At 43.4% G+C, this 14,244-nt stretch overlaps 1 non-coding gene across 1 annotated transcript; it reads right to left on the bottom strand.

The window, feature by feature from the left end:
* Positions 1-12,435: 12,435 nt before the first annotated feature.
* On the bottom strand, positions 12,436-12,556 carry LOC145405403 (U6atac minor spliceosomal RNA). Its single transcript, XR_013898355.1, has one exon. It is a non-coding gene; the product is annotated as a U6atac minor spliceosomal RNA (small nuclear RNA).
* Positions 12,557-14,244: the final 1,688 nt, after the last annotated feature.

The raw sequence follows: 14,244 nt of genomic DNA, 5'->3' as shown, positions 1-14,244 counted from the left end.
AGCTTACGACTTGGTGTGGCTAACTGCCACTTGGTATTCTAAAATTTCCGTTGCGCACTTTACAGGCTATCAGATAGTCCCTTAACCCCTCCATGTCGTAACAAATGACATACTCAGTGAAGCGGTTGTAGGACTGGAAGCCAATTCCAAAACAAATAACATCGTTTAATGGCAATCGTATTAAAAAGTTCAGGACTGCTCACGTCCACCAAAAGTATATAAGTGGTAAAGAACGTGATCAATCATAAACTGAGCCACGAATAAAATACAGTACCCAAACCAAGCCCCATTATACAACGAGACGCACCTCAAGTTCCACCTAAAGGCCAAGAGACCTAAAGAAGTATAAATATCAACGCTAAAGAATACAATAAAACAAAAAACAGGAAAAAGACAATGACGCAACCCAAGCTTTAAGTAAGTAGAAGACTCAAAAATATACTGTACTGTAGGTATTAAATAAAACGATCAAACAAAACGGAGCCAACTACATCACTCAACCTTCATCAAAATACATTACCCATCTCTAGTTAAAAATAAATACGTAAATAAAAATAAATGTTCGAACTCAATAAAAAAAATGGAAATACGATCAAACAAAACCGAAGTTGGGAATCTAATACAAGAACCATCCATATAAAAAAAGGCTAAAAAAACTCAAATACCTAAACTAGAAAAAAAAAACACACACCCAAACATAAGAACATACCAGTGCTAAGGAATAAGATGAAATAACTGCTGAACAAAGGAATTAAAAACACACCTATGAATCACATCTATAACCCAAACCTAATGTGGGCAAGTCTCTCTTCTCAAGCACAGGCGATGATAAGCCGTCTTGGCCAACATTACTCTGCGTGGTGGTAAAATGAAGGTCACTCAATATTCTCCTTACGTAACCCCTTCACCGTCACACTGCAACAAGGCGGCTGCAGTGTGGACGCTCTCACTAACCCCCACCCCTCCTCTCCCCACCTCCTCAACTCATCTTCTCTCCCCTCCCATCCTTTACTCTTCCTACTTCATCTCTTTCTCCTCCTTCACCCCACTCTTGTCCTCCCCCACCCCTTCCATTCTCTCTTCTCCCCTTCTCTTTCATCTCTTTTGCTTTCCTTCCGATATTTTATGCATTTCACCTCTCTTCATTACCTTTCTTCTACTTTTCTCTCATCTTCCTCCCCTCTTTACCCCTCTTATTTCTCTCTCTCTCTCTCCTTCCCTCTCCGTCTCTCATCCCCATCCCAAGCTGTTTAACTCCTCTCCTTTCCCTTCTTTTACACTCCCCAGCTCTCTCTCTCTCTCTCTCTCTCTCTCTCTCTTTATTCTCCCTAACTCTGCATCTCTCCCCTACTCTACTCCTTTCCTTTCCTCTGTTCTTTTGTTTCTGTAATATCTTTTCTACCTTACTTTGGTCTCCTCAACTCTGTCTTTCCTCTCCCTTTCTCTTCCCCACCTCTGTTGTTGTTCTTTTCCTTTTCCCCTTTACTGATGTTTTCTCCTGACTCCTTTGTCCTCTCCACTTCTCTTTCTCAACTCTCCTCTCCTCTTGACCTCTCTTTCTCTCTCCCATCGCCTATTCTCCCCTCTATTTCCCTCACCATTTTTCTCAGTCTATTCTCACTTCCTCTCTTTCTCTCCTCCACTTTCCTCTCCACCTCTCTTTTTTCCTCAATCTTCCCTCCCCCCTACTTCTCTCCTTCCCTTCCTTTCCCTGTCTCTCCTCTTCTCCCTTCCCGTTACTTGACGTACTGTCCATTCCTTTTCTCTCCCTTCCATTGGCTTCCCCTGTTTCTCTCCTCACCCTTTCTTCAACTCCCTATACTTTTTTCCCACATCTCATCGCCTTCCCTCCTCTCGACATCTACGTTCCTTCCATCCCTTCTCCTCTCTTTTCCACCCTTACCCATTTTCTAGCCTCCCTTTCCCTTCAATCTCCTCTCCTCTTTCCCTCGCTTTCCCCTCCCCTCCCCGTCCCTCCTGCCTCCTTTCCTCTCGCTTCTCTTCCCCTCCCCTCCTGCCTCCTTTCCTCTCTCCCCTCTCTTCTCCTCCTCTCCCCTCCTGTCTTCTCTCCTTCCTCTCCTCTCCACCTCTCTTCTTCCCCTCTCCTTCCTCCTCCTCCTCCCGTGTCAGTGTGTGGAGGGGTCACACTATCAGACTGGGGTCAAGGGTGTCTCGGGTGGCGCCGTGACCCCGCTGAGGGCCGGGGTCAGCCTGGGGGTCACTACACAACACACCCTCACAACGCATACCCAACACAGCCATTTTGGGCCCAGGTAATCAAGGTGTCAATAAATAGATTTCTATCTATATTTATACACAATCAAATGACTCCAATAATCCAGTATTTAAGAAACAGAAAGATAATTTGTTAGACCTATTGTCGAGCGAGCATTTTTTGTTTACTGCCCACTCAGCGGTTTCCCAGACAATTTCCCGGAATCCTGTACCTGATGTATGCAGAATATATTAGTAATAAATGGAGCCAATATCTCTGTCTGATGATAAAGAGGTGCCAGCATCTCTCTCTATCTATAGTAAACCGATAATACGTATATCAATCAACGAGCTTTATCTGTCTATTGCTAAGTGTGTTAACCTCTTCAGCACAAGGATTTTTTTTTATTCTAACATCCGACTATTCTTTTCAGATGAAGAGACTCCCTCGTAGTGAAAGGTCAATGAAGGCTACAGCTAACCCCTCCATTGCGTCTGGAGATATGAGGAAGGGAGGAATAAGATACGAATGACGACATCGAAGTAAAGAGGTCTTGTCATTTCAGCACGATCACGTCTTTTACAATTTATTCTTGCCATCTCTAGACAAGTTTATTTAAATCTATAGAGACCTTTCAAAGTGAAAGAATTAGTGAAGATAGTTTATAAGCCTCTACTAAGAAGTCTCTCTCTTCATATCAAGTTTAAAATCGCTTTTCGGTAGCACGAAAAAACATGAAAGATTTCGCAGAATTGAAAAGTTTAAGGAGGGTTCATAGCATTTCTCTGCCAGCGTGTTTCCGCACACGGCACATGAACACTCTCATTCTCCTATGCTCACACTCAGCTGAATAAAATCGTCTGGCGCCATCTAGAAATATACGAGAGGAGGCAAAAATGAGAGGGTTAGTAGTCACCTGTGTGTTATTTTCATGTCGACAGCAGACATGCATAATAGAGAAAATAACCTGCTGATACTATAATCTTCCCGATTGTTTTGTACCATATATGTCGACATCTTATGAGCATACAAGAAAATAATAAGGTGTTGTGTTAAAAGTGCGTCGCCAAACAAGAGGTGATAAGGGGTCTTCTAGGCCCAAGAGAATACCACTTCAAGGGCGGTATTATTGTGGTTTTAGGAGGTTAACTATAGTCGTTTTACTATAACCTAACTCTTGATTTTCGTCCATTTGCAGCTTACTACACATAGCTCTGTGGCATAAAGAGACAGTGCTACCGGTCTACCTACATTCCATAACACTTCTTTGTGAATGGTATCATAGAGTGTCAGTCTATTCTTACAACTCAGCATTCAAGATGGAGATACGGAGAGATGATAATTTTAGGCCAAGTTAGCGTAGATGGAGTATAGTACCATCAATCCAACCATCATCCAATCCTACGCTGTCCCATGAGAAGCGTAGGAGCCCAGGCCTAGGCAAGTTGGTCCTGACATATACTGTATGATGAGAGTGACCAGCCTCACTCATCCCTGAGTGGCATTACATGAGCATTTAACCCCAACCATCCCTTGGATATAAACCTTCACCGGCTCAATCCGACTGGAGCGCCGTAATTACCCACTAAACCACCATTTGGTTATATGGTTACCACCCAGCGTAGTAAATGGTTTCTTGGTGTACAGGAAATCATTTGGCTTGTCACTCAGTGTAGAGTCACCCACAGGCAGAAGGAAGAGGAAAGAATAAAGGAAAGGCAGAAGAGGGAGTGTAAAGTCACCCGTTGGCAAAAAGACTAGGAAAGAACGAAGGAAAGAAAGACAGAAGAGGATGGAAGGAAAGAAGGATGGAGGAGAGGAAAGGGCAGACAACTGAGAGCAGCACTACATCGAGTGAGTGGATGGTGAGCGCCCCCACCTACCACATTTTGGGGTAAATCGCAGCCAATGGTGAACACGACCCCAAGCCACTCTATCACAACTCATCACCTTTCCTTCCCGCTGCTCCAAGTTGCCCTCTCTCATATACCTACTTGAACACCACATTCTCTGTCCTTTTCACCTCATTCTCTCGTGAATTCCTCTTCCACAAATTCTCTTGTTAATATTTTCATCACGATGTCTATTTCACTTTTTTTGCCGGTGAGGGACGATTATATTTGGCTCTGGGGAGATCTCTACGAACGAAGGGAATGATGGAGAATAAGTCGTGTGGTGGTGGCCAGAATTAAATAAGAAAGGCAACAGAGTGGTCAAGGGTCTAATCTTCAAGTCCCCCTGCATTTCAAGTATTCAAACCACCTCCAAAAATTATTCAACCTTCTTCACTACAACGATGATATATATTCAACAAATATACTCAGTTCAGGAAAGGCATCTCGTACTGAGGGGATTCATGGAGACTAACCCATACACTACGGAAATTTTCTCGCTAGATGAACAAAACAGTCTGACGGTAGAAAGAATGCAATACAGAAACCATCGTACTGAAAGGTGTAACTGCCGACTCCACTCTGTTTTGCCTGTACAGCTGGTGTCAATACATGCAGGTCCTGTCCACCGTCCCGAAACCACGTCAGAACCTAGTAAGAGTCCGCCAAACTGTTCGATAATAATCTTTAGTTTGGAGTCCTGCTCGTTTAGTTCCAGACTTCAGAAGTAGGAAGGGAATAACTCGCCTGGCCTATACAGTTGGGGTTGATAATTATTTTACTCTTCTGGGATTACGAACTAATGAAACGAGATTCTAACTCCTCCAACCAGCTTGCACATCACTGGTTTACTTAGCAAGATGTCATTAGGTTCTGACACCATTTCCACACAATGTAAGTGAACTTTTGATCGCAACTTTACACCAAACTTCTAATCGACTTCGAGGCTACACTGACCTAAGCAAACTCCTTCAAGCTTTCGATATAGCTTTGACTAACAGGAACCAAAATGGCGTACTTGGCCTACCTCTTATACCAGTATCTCTAACAGCTCTGGCATCCAAGGAGAGGTGGGAGGATGAGGGGAGGAGGGAATGAATGGGGGGAAGAGGGTTGGGGGAGGAAGGAGTGAAATGGGGGAGAGAGGGGGAGACGGTGGGGAAGGGGGCACTAAAGTAACCTGATCAGAGGGCTTAGGAGAGTGTTTATAAGCTGCGAGGCGTCTGGGTGTTTTAGTTCTTGTTGGTGACCTCAGATATTCTTGAGATATTCTAATACTATTCCCCTGACGCAAATATTTCATAAGACATTCCATTACCTTCCGTCAGTGATTAAAATATTTCCATCTTTCTGTTAATAACCTAATATATGCTACAATTTTTACGCACTTCTGTTAATACCTAAACCACAATTATCATACTCTCGACACCAAAATTTCTGCCCAATTCCAATACAGTCTTGTGCTCGTCTTGACCCAGATATTTTCAAGATGCAACTTATGTCGACACTTATTAGCTTGTGTGTTAAATTTTATGCAAGTATTAAAAACCTTAAGATTGATAACAACACAAATTAAAGACTTCGTACAGTATACATAAGAAGCTGCTGAGAATAATGGAACTGAAGTATTCTTTGACAGGAATGAAATTACTGTTCAGTTCTTGGTGTAATCGACGAAGAATATAAAGCTTTTTAACTTGTATCTAACATCTTACGTAATTTACGAAGTCCACACACACTAACTGTACTGGTGGTTGATGTGACGTATGAATAACAAGCTTTTACTAACCTGATGAATACAAATCTCTTTCGTAAGCTGAATATAACTGGCTGGAGGACAAATACGTGCGTCTCCATTACAACCACTCGCGCGCACACACACACACACACACACACACACACACACACACACACACACACACACACACACACACACACACACACACACACACACACACACACACACACACACACACACACACACACACACACACAAGGGAAATTATACTATAACACACAATATTCTATTCAGCTATAGAAAATCCATAAAATTGACAATATTGCTTCCTCTGCCTACTGCACTAGGTACACGCAACAAACACCGCAGAAGTTAATAATTTTCACATAATACCCTAACAGCATGACCACCACCAAGAATAATAATACCAACAACAAAAACAGCAATTAATATCATCACTACCAAAAAGACTGCATAAATTACTGGATTATTTTCTCATTTCCTCTCCCAGCATGACTAACATCAACAGGAACAATAAGAATAAAAAATAAAACATTAAAAAAACAATACCAACACCTACAACACTATAGAGTACAACCTACAGTATTTCCGTTCGCAAAGGAGATATCCAAGTACATACTCCTTTTTATTTTTATTTTTTTTTTACATATTTTACTGATATTTTCTTGCATGCTATTTTTAACTCTGAAATATCGAGGTCTGAAAGTACTGTATATACATCTTAGAGTAAAAGGTTGGTTGTTGAGAGTGGTGGCTCACAGTGTGTTGCGTTGATGAATGGAGAGAGACTGGATGTGGCTGAAGAATCTACATAGATGCAATGACAGGAAACAGGGATAATTGTGTGAAAGAAGAAACAGAATGGTTCAAGGAAGTATGGTGGTTTGTGCTGTGGCAGTTATGATACGAAACAGAAGTCTGAGTACCAACGTTGCATGAAAATTTCTTGGAGGTGTGTGAATGCCCTCATGAACCTGTGGATGTAAGCATTTGGAACAGAGTATTAGGCATAAACACTGAGTGCAACAGAAGTGGGACTGGTGAGGAGTATATGTGCAGGAGGTCTAAGAAATGCAAGACTCATAAAACTATGTAGAATGAGGATAGCCGTTGATGTAGGTATAGAAGTGAATGTCCTAAGTCGGTATGATCACATGAGGATGATGGACATATTAAAGGATAATGAAAAGAGTATAAAAGAGTATATATACAGCTTGTAGCAATAACATACTATACGATATCAAAGTTTAGTATGCCAAATTGCCCTGGATGGGATGTTCTAAAAGTTTCTAAGCCAACGAGAATGTGTCCCAAATGACAGTGCGGAATACCAACAAGGAATCTGCCAGAACCCATAAGCCAGACGCCAACTCTTCTCACGTTTTCTGTCAGGACTATGGGGTGACTTATTAGCGACAAGTCCCCACGTCTTCTCACTCCGGCACGGGGGACACAGAGATGGTATTATGCTGACGACCCTAACACGCCCCACCTGGCCTATATGGGCGTGACCTCTGACCTGCTCTCACCTAGGGAAAGCTACCATACGACTCACAGGCCATCAATTGCTGTCTCCCTCCCGCTGCTATGGTGGTATCACATTTATTAACTGGATATCGGTAAAACATAAAGAATTTGCCATTATTATCATTACCAAAATTGTAATTTTTCACTAAAAATAGTAGGGATAGGATTAAAAAATGGGAAAAGGAAAGCTCAAAAATATGAGAATCCATCAGCATTCTCCACTGAAATGGAACATTAATCCGTTCACTAATCCATCAAGCGTTTGAAACTCTTTACTCTATCACAGGCATTCCGTTCACGCATATTTTTCTCGAGGAGCTTCATAAAAGCATGTAAGGCAGCCATTATGTCGACTACCATGTTAAAAATAAAATGCAGCCCTTGTTATCTTCATCTCTGTGCTTAACCCATCCATCCACTTCCATCTCTGCCAGTTCTCTTGCCTCCTCAACTTCCCTGATTCACTTCCTCACACATCCACTTCCTATATGTAGCTGTACGCGGATTCCACTTGGCCTTCCGCACTTCTTCCCACCCTCAATCTCTTGCACATCTAATCTTTTAACCATACTATCCATATTAACATTTCCAAATAACTGCAATCTATATACCTCTTTCTATGGCCACTGATACTACATACACCTATTTATTTATTCATTCTGACTACCAAAAACATGATTTCCTCACTATATTATACCAGGTCCACCTCAGCCTTTATTCCACTCCACCCCACTCTTTTATATACAGAACTACTGAAGCAATCTAACTATTTACCTATCTCGTAGCTATATATTCCTCCATCTTGTTCCGGGTGATCACAAAAATATCCCTCTCCACGTAGTATTATTCCAAGCCAGCTGCAGCCCTTCATTCCAATTCGCCCCGTCCTCTTTCATAATCCCCTGTTCTTGAAACACTCTATCTGCCTGTGTCTATCTCGTGACCCTATAATCTTATTTTTTTTTACCCACGATGACTACCAGAAAATATCCTCCATGCTACATTACCCTAACTAAACAACAGCCCTTTATTCCATACCAACCTATCCTCATTCTCACACCCCTGTTATTGAAGGCTTACGAATAACTGATCAGCCTCTGTATCTATCTAATGACGCTATAACCCTCTATCGTATTCAATATGATCATGAAAAAAAAAAGACCTTCACACAGTACTATGCTAATCCAACTGCAGTCCTTCAATGCATTCCACCCAACCCTCTTTCAAGTCATCCCTGCCACTGAAACAATCTATCTGTTTATCTGTAAATCCCAGGATGCTATGCCCCCATATCACATTGAAGGCGATCCAGAAAAAAGTACATTCACGCAATATTATCCCGACTTAACTACCTCCCATCATTTCATCTCACCACACACCCCTACATGCACCACATACCCCTACATGCACCACATACCCCTCCATACACCACACACCCCTCCATACACCACACACCCCTCCATAAACCCCTACTACCAAGAGCAACTGAAGCAATTTCCCTACTTGCCCACCTATCACCGGAAGCTAAGTAGAGGTTATTTCTATCTTATTCAGAGGTAATCACTAGCTAGAATAACCTCCACGTAGCAATATCCCAACTCAATTGCATCCTTTCATTGCACTCCAACCCCACCCTCCCTCACGCACCCCTGCGATATCACCAACCAACCAGGCACCCTTACAACACCCAACCCCAAAACGGTTCAGTATTAAGAGTAAATGTTAATAAGGCTGATGTTAACAGGGGTGCGGGGGATGCTGAGGAAAGGTAGTGGGGATTTATACACGAAGAACAAGAAAGGGAGGGTGTGGAGAGAGAGAGAGGGGGGGGGAGAGTGTAGACAGGAGAAAATGCAGAGACAGAAAGAGGGAGGGCGTGGAGGGAAGAGATGGAGTGGATGTAGGGAAAGGATATGGAGAAAGAGGGAGGGTGTGGAGAGGGGAGAGCAGAGAGTGGGAGAATGTGGTGGGGTGACAGGGTAAGTCTGGAGGGGTGAATGTAGAGACACAAGGAGTAGAGAAAGAAAGGAAGAGAGGGGACAGTGGAGAGAGGGAGCGAAGGGAGGGGAGAAAGGAGAGAGGGAAGTAAGGGTAGGGAGACGAGAGGGACAGAGAGCGGGTATGGAGGTGTGTGTGAGAGAGAGAGAGAGAGAGAGAGACTGACTCTGGAGGGGGAGGTGTAGGGGATGGGGGGGGGAGCGGAAGGAGTGGAGTATTACACTGGAGAGGCGGAGTTTCAGTGACAGGTGGACTTCATCCTCACGCACGCCTCCACACCTCCACACTCCCATTCCCGCTAGCTCCACATCTCTGCTATCCACACCTCTTGATTTTCCCACTCTCTTTAGCTCTACATTTCAACTTTCCACACCTCCTGCCATATATCCTCTCTGGTTCCACATCCTTGATCTCCCCACCACGCGACTCCCACTCCACTTTCACACCTTCATATATCCACTATACACCTCCATATATAAATTCCACACCGTACATATACACTCAGCTCCGCCCTTCCCAAAATAAGCAAAGACTTTCTACTTATATAATCTACGTTTTGGGTTTTCCGTCCCTTACTAGTGATACTTTTTCGACTTCACATTATATACTCAATTTCATCACCATCATCGTCATTTCCACGAGAAAGGAGGAAAACTGAGGAACGAGTAATTTCGCTATTCTCTCAGCGCCACACGACTTTCTCTAGTCCACCACTAGCTCATGTCCAAAGCTCCACAAACTGACAAGCTCAACGTAACTTATATCCTTGTTTTTCCAGCTCTAACCTCCTCGAAACGTCTATCCCAATACCTTGCAAGTTCGATTTTTTAATAATCTTCTACAGCTTCATCTCCCTTTTATCCTCGCTGCTTCCAGACGATTTCACTCAGCTTTCAAAGAACTTCTCTGACTGAAGGTTTGGGAAAAATCACCAATAAGCGTTCCAGAAATGTGCTACCCTTGTGTCACTCTGCTTCAAATTACGCATCCTTAACCAGCCCACCCATCCTCCCCTCTAGTTTCCACACTCGTAAAATTCCAACCTATGTACATCACGTTCCCTCCAACTTCTCAGATCATTTCCCCTCCACACGTTTCCATTCCACATTCTTACCAAATTTCTGCATTCCACGTCTACTTCATTTGCGGCAAGTATCTCCACTCTTCCTCTCCTCCAAAACTCAGTGCCTCGCATTTACACGTTTTCTACAGTTATTTCCAATCTCTCCACTCCAGGCCTCGTACAATGATTTTAACAGCCGTATTCTAAAACTGAGTGCGCCAGGTATGGCCAAACCTCTAATTTGTGTCGATCTACTTAAAAAATAAATATGATAGAAAATACTTAGACTACATTCCACGCACCAAAAACAATCTTAAACGACGTGGAATGATAAAACATTCATTTAGACTCTATCATAAGTTTAATAACATGTCAAAAACTGATGGTTTGCCTTCCATTTCCCTATTAGTTTTAATATCTCCGTAAATCTCTCCGCGTCTCTTCCCATTACTGAAAACAGTCTTCGCCCCAGATCCAATCCTAGCCCTTTATCTCACTTCTACTTTGGCCTCTAACACACTTTCCTCTCTATTTTACCTTTTACATACCCTTTCCTACCCTTCACATCCCCCAACCTACATTTCTCTCCACCCTGCGATCCCTCCCTCCTCCCCCTTTTAACTCTTTCATTCCCTTTGTTCCCCTCCTCTCCCCAATTCTCAATCCCTCTGCACTCCTTTAATCACAACATTTCTTTCACTTTCCCTCTTCAGTATTTCATTTTCTCCCATTTCACTCTACTTTATCCCCCGAATCCCGAACCTCTTCCCCCTCTATTTCGTAACTTCCCTACTCCCTCACCCTTTCTACCCTCGATACCCCCTTGCCCCCTCCCACAAGCGCTCCCCTACCATTAATGATTCTCGTGCGCTGAGCTGACCCCCTCCTCTTTCTCCACCAGACAGCCCCACAATGCAACACCCGATCCGCCATGATTTACACGTGGGGTCGCGGCGCAGGCTAACAGTCCGGAATTACCTCCTTAACTATCGCCCCGCGCCTCTGATTAACACGTAGACCAGGCCGCGGGTTGTTTGATTCATGGGGGCTGTTAGTGCGAAGACCCGAGACTGAACGCCCCAAGGTACAAGCCCCGGCGGAATGATAAAGGAACGTATGCATAATCTCTTCCAAGTTGTGCATAACACTGCTTGTATTAACGTTGTCCTCCTTCATATAGTACACCTACCAGATACGCCACACTCAAAAGTGTGAAATATCAAAGTAACAAAACACGCAAAACTAAACTATCTGTGATAATAATAAACTGCTATGGAGATTTGTTTATTGTAGAGATTCTTGGGATCTTCTATAAATACGAACCAAACTGTGTTCTTCAGCGGCGGAACAGCAAGAGGGTGGGGGGAAAGCGTCGCCACCTCCTGCCAGTGAGACGCGATATGATCTTGTATCAGGCACCGCCATCGAGACTTCCTGATAGCCTAATTAATCAAAATGGCAACTCATATGAATATTACAGAATTACTCTTTGAGCGTGGAACAGAGGCGCGCTGCTCCGCTCTGTCCCGCCAGGCTATTGTGTCAAAGGTAGAGAAGTGCAGAGTCAATCGATGCTTCCCAATACACACACATGCTGCCACCTACCTCTTGCCTACCCCTCTCTCTCCCTCCCGCCTCCTCTCTTACGCTTTCTTCCTCTCCTCTCCTCTTCCTCTGCTTCGTCTCTTATTCTTTCCTCAGTTCCTTTCCCTCTCTCACTTTCTTCCTCCCCTCTCATCCGTCCAACTTCGTTTTCTCTCCTCTTCTTACCCGACTCCTCACCCATCCCACCTTTTTTTCTCATTCTTCTCATCCCAATCGTTACTCTTCCTTTCTCTATCATTCTTTCTCTCCTCCGACTCCTCATCCATTGATCGTTCTTCATCTTTGTTTTTTTTTCTTTCCCAACCCACTCTCCTTCTCCCTGTCTGTCCCCCACCTGATGTCACTATTTCAGCTGGTTCTGCCATGTATGATGGATAAAAATAGTTACTTGGCATTACTACAAGAAGTATTAAGCGCCTTGAATTTATTTACTGTATTATGGGACGCTTCAGTCTTTATTAACAGACGTGCAGTACTTCTCTCTCTCCTATTAATACTTGCATATCATTCAGCATTCCTCTGTGATACAAAATGTTCACCACACCACCATGTTGTCTTTATTACTCTTCATTATTCTCTGTTATGTAATTTTAAATCACTTTTTTGCAGTAACAACAGTTGTATTACACATCACATCTACGGTATCTCGGCCTCATAGTAAGAATAACGAATATCTGTTTCACTCACATCTGCAAATGCACAGCTCACCACTTCTCTATTACTCATAATTTCTCTGCGGTATCTGTTTCTGTATTACTTACTCTTCTAAGGTACGTAGTATGTATTCCCACAACATTTCTACATCATGTATACCTTCATGAGCCAGCACTTCCCTCAGGTAACTTAATCACTCATACCTTCTCTGCAGTATCTATTTCCTTATTACTCTCTCCTCAAAGGCACCTATTATGTCTACACACCACATCTCTACGTCATCTATACCTGCATTACTCACTACTGTAATCCCTAAATACCGTGCTTCATAATAACCACCTGTCACCTACTCCGCATGCACACGACAGCGACTGAGCCAATACAGGGGGTGGTGAGGCACACGTGACTTCAATATAGCCACACTGATCCACTCCCGCCGTGCTCCTGCTGCCAACCGTTGTGGAGGCAAAACAACTGGAGGGAAGAGGGTAAGGGATCTGAGGCAGAGAGAATGCAGGGGAGTGAGAAGTCTGTTTGTACTTTATCTCTGCTTATTTGTGTGCCACTTTATTCCGTCCCTAATTATCTACTTATTTAATAATCTTTCAACATAACTAAGAGCCTTTCCCTTTATTTGCATGCCTCTATTTTTCTAAGTCTCCATACTGATGTAATACTTGGCTCAAACATAAACCTAATAAACTGCAGAAATCCGGGCAATTCAGTTGGGTGTTCAAAAATTCGTTTTTTTTTTTTTTTTTTTTTTTTTGTGTCCGACTCTGGGCATAGGCTTCACAGCCTGCTATCAAGGCCCAGCAGTCCTCCTACATACCATACACCTCTACATGTCACCACTTCGGCGCTAACACCCACCGTCCATATTGAATACATGCTAGGGCTGTCTCATACAGGACTGGTGTATTGGTATTAGCGGGGGTATTTTTACGACATGTCGGCGGGACTTCTGGTAGATCAGTAAAGCCTGATTTAATGAAATTCAAATCCTTAAACTGTTCCCTGCACCAGCCGGGATTCGAACCTGGGTCCGTTAGGACTGCAGGCCATCTCTCTACCGATTGAGCCACAGATTGTCTCTGTGGTAACAATGGGGTGCATGAGGTGAGTAAATGTGTTGTGGGTTGAGGGACGGCATTTCAGTGACAACAGAGTGGGTTAGTGATTTGTGGCATGTGGTGGTACGGAAGTAACGAAGGCCAATAGCCTCATAAGAATCTGCTGGGGAAACTGTCTGCCTGGGAAGAGCTGTTTGTGTGGGAAGTATTTCTGCGAGCGATTCACGTTGGATACTGCTTGTTAGAAGCTTTTGGATGTCTGAGGTAACCAGGTATTTGTGTGTGCTTTATTCAGCGGTAAGAAGGGGGTGGGTGGTAGTCTTAAGGAATTATATTCATTACACAGAAGTTGGTTTTCCTTTCGTTCCTTTGTGAAAGGGTGCAAGTGTATCGCTGAGTTACAAAGATCGGATGAATCGTGTGTTGAAGCGATAACTTATATGTACTTTTTTTTCGAG

The sequence above is a fragment of the Coenobita brevimanus genome, chromosome 66 (assembly GCF_032717465.1).
Source record: "Coenobita brevimanus isolate Jiangsu-jjx chromosome 66, ASM3271746v2, whole genome shotgun sequence".
Lineage (NCBI taxonomy): Eukaryota > Metazoa > Arthropoda > Malacostraca > Decapoda > Coenobitidae > Coenobita > Coenobita brevimanus.
The sequence above is the reverse complement of the archived record's forward strand: the minus strand, read 5'-3'. Positions and strand labels throughout refer to the sequence as shown.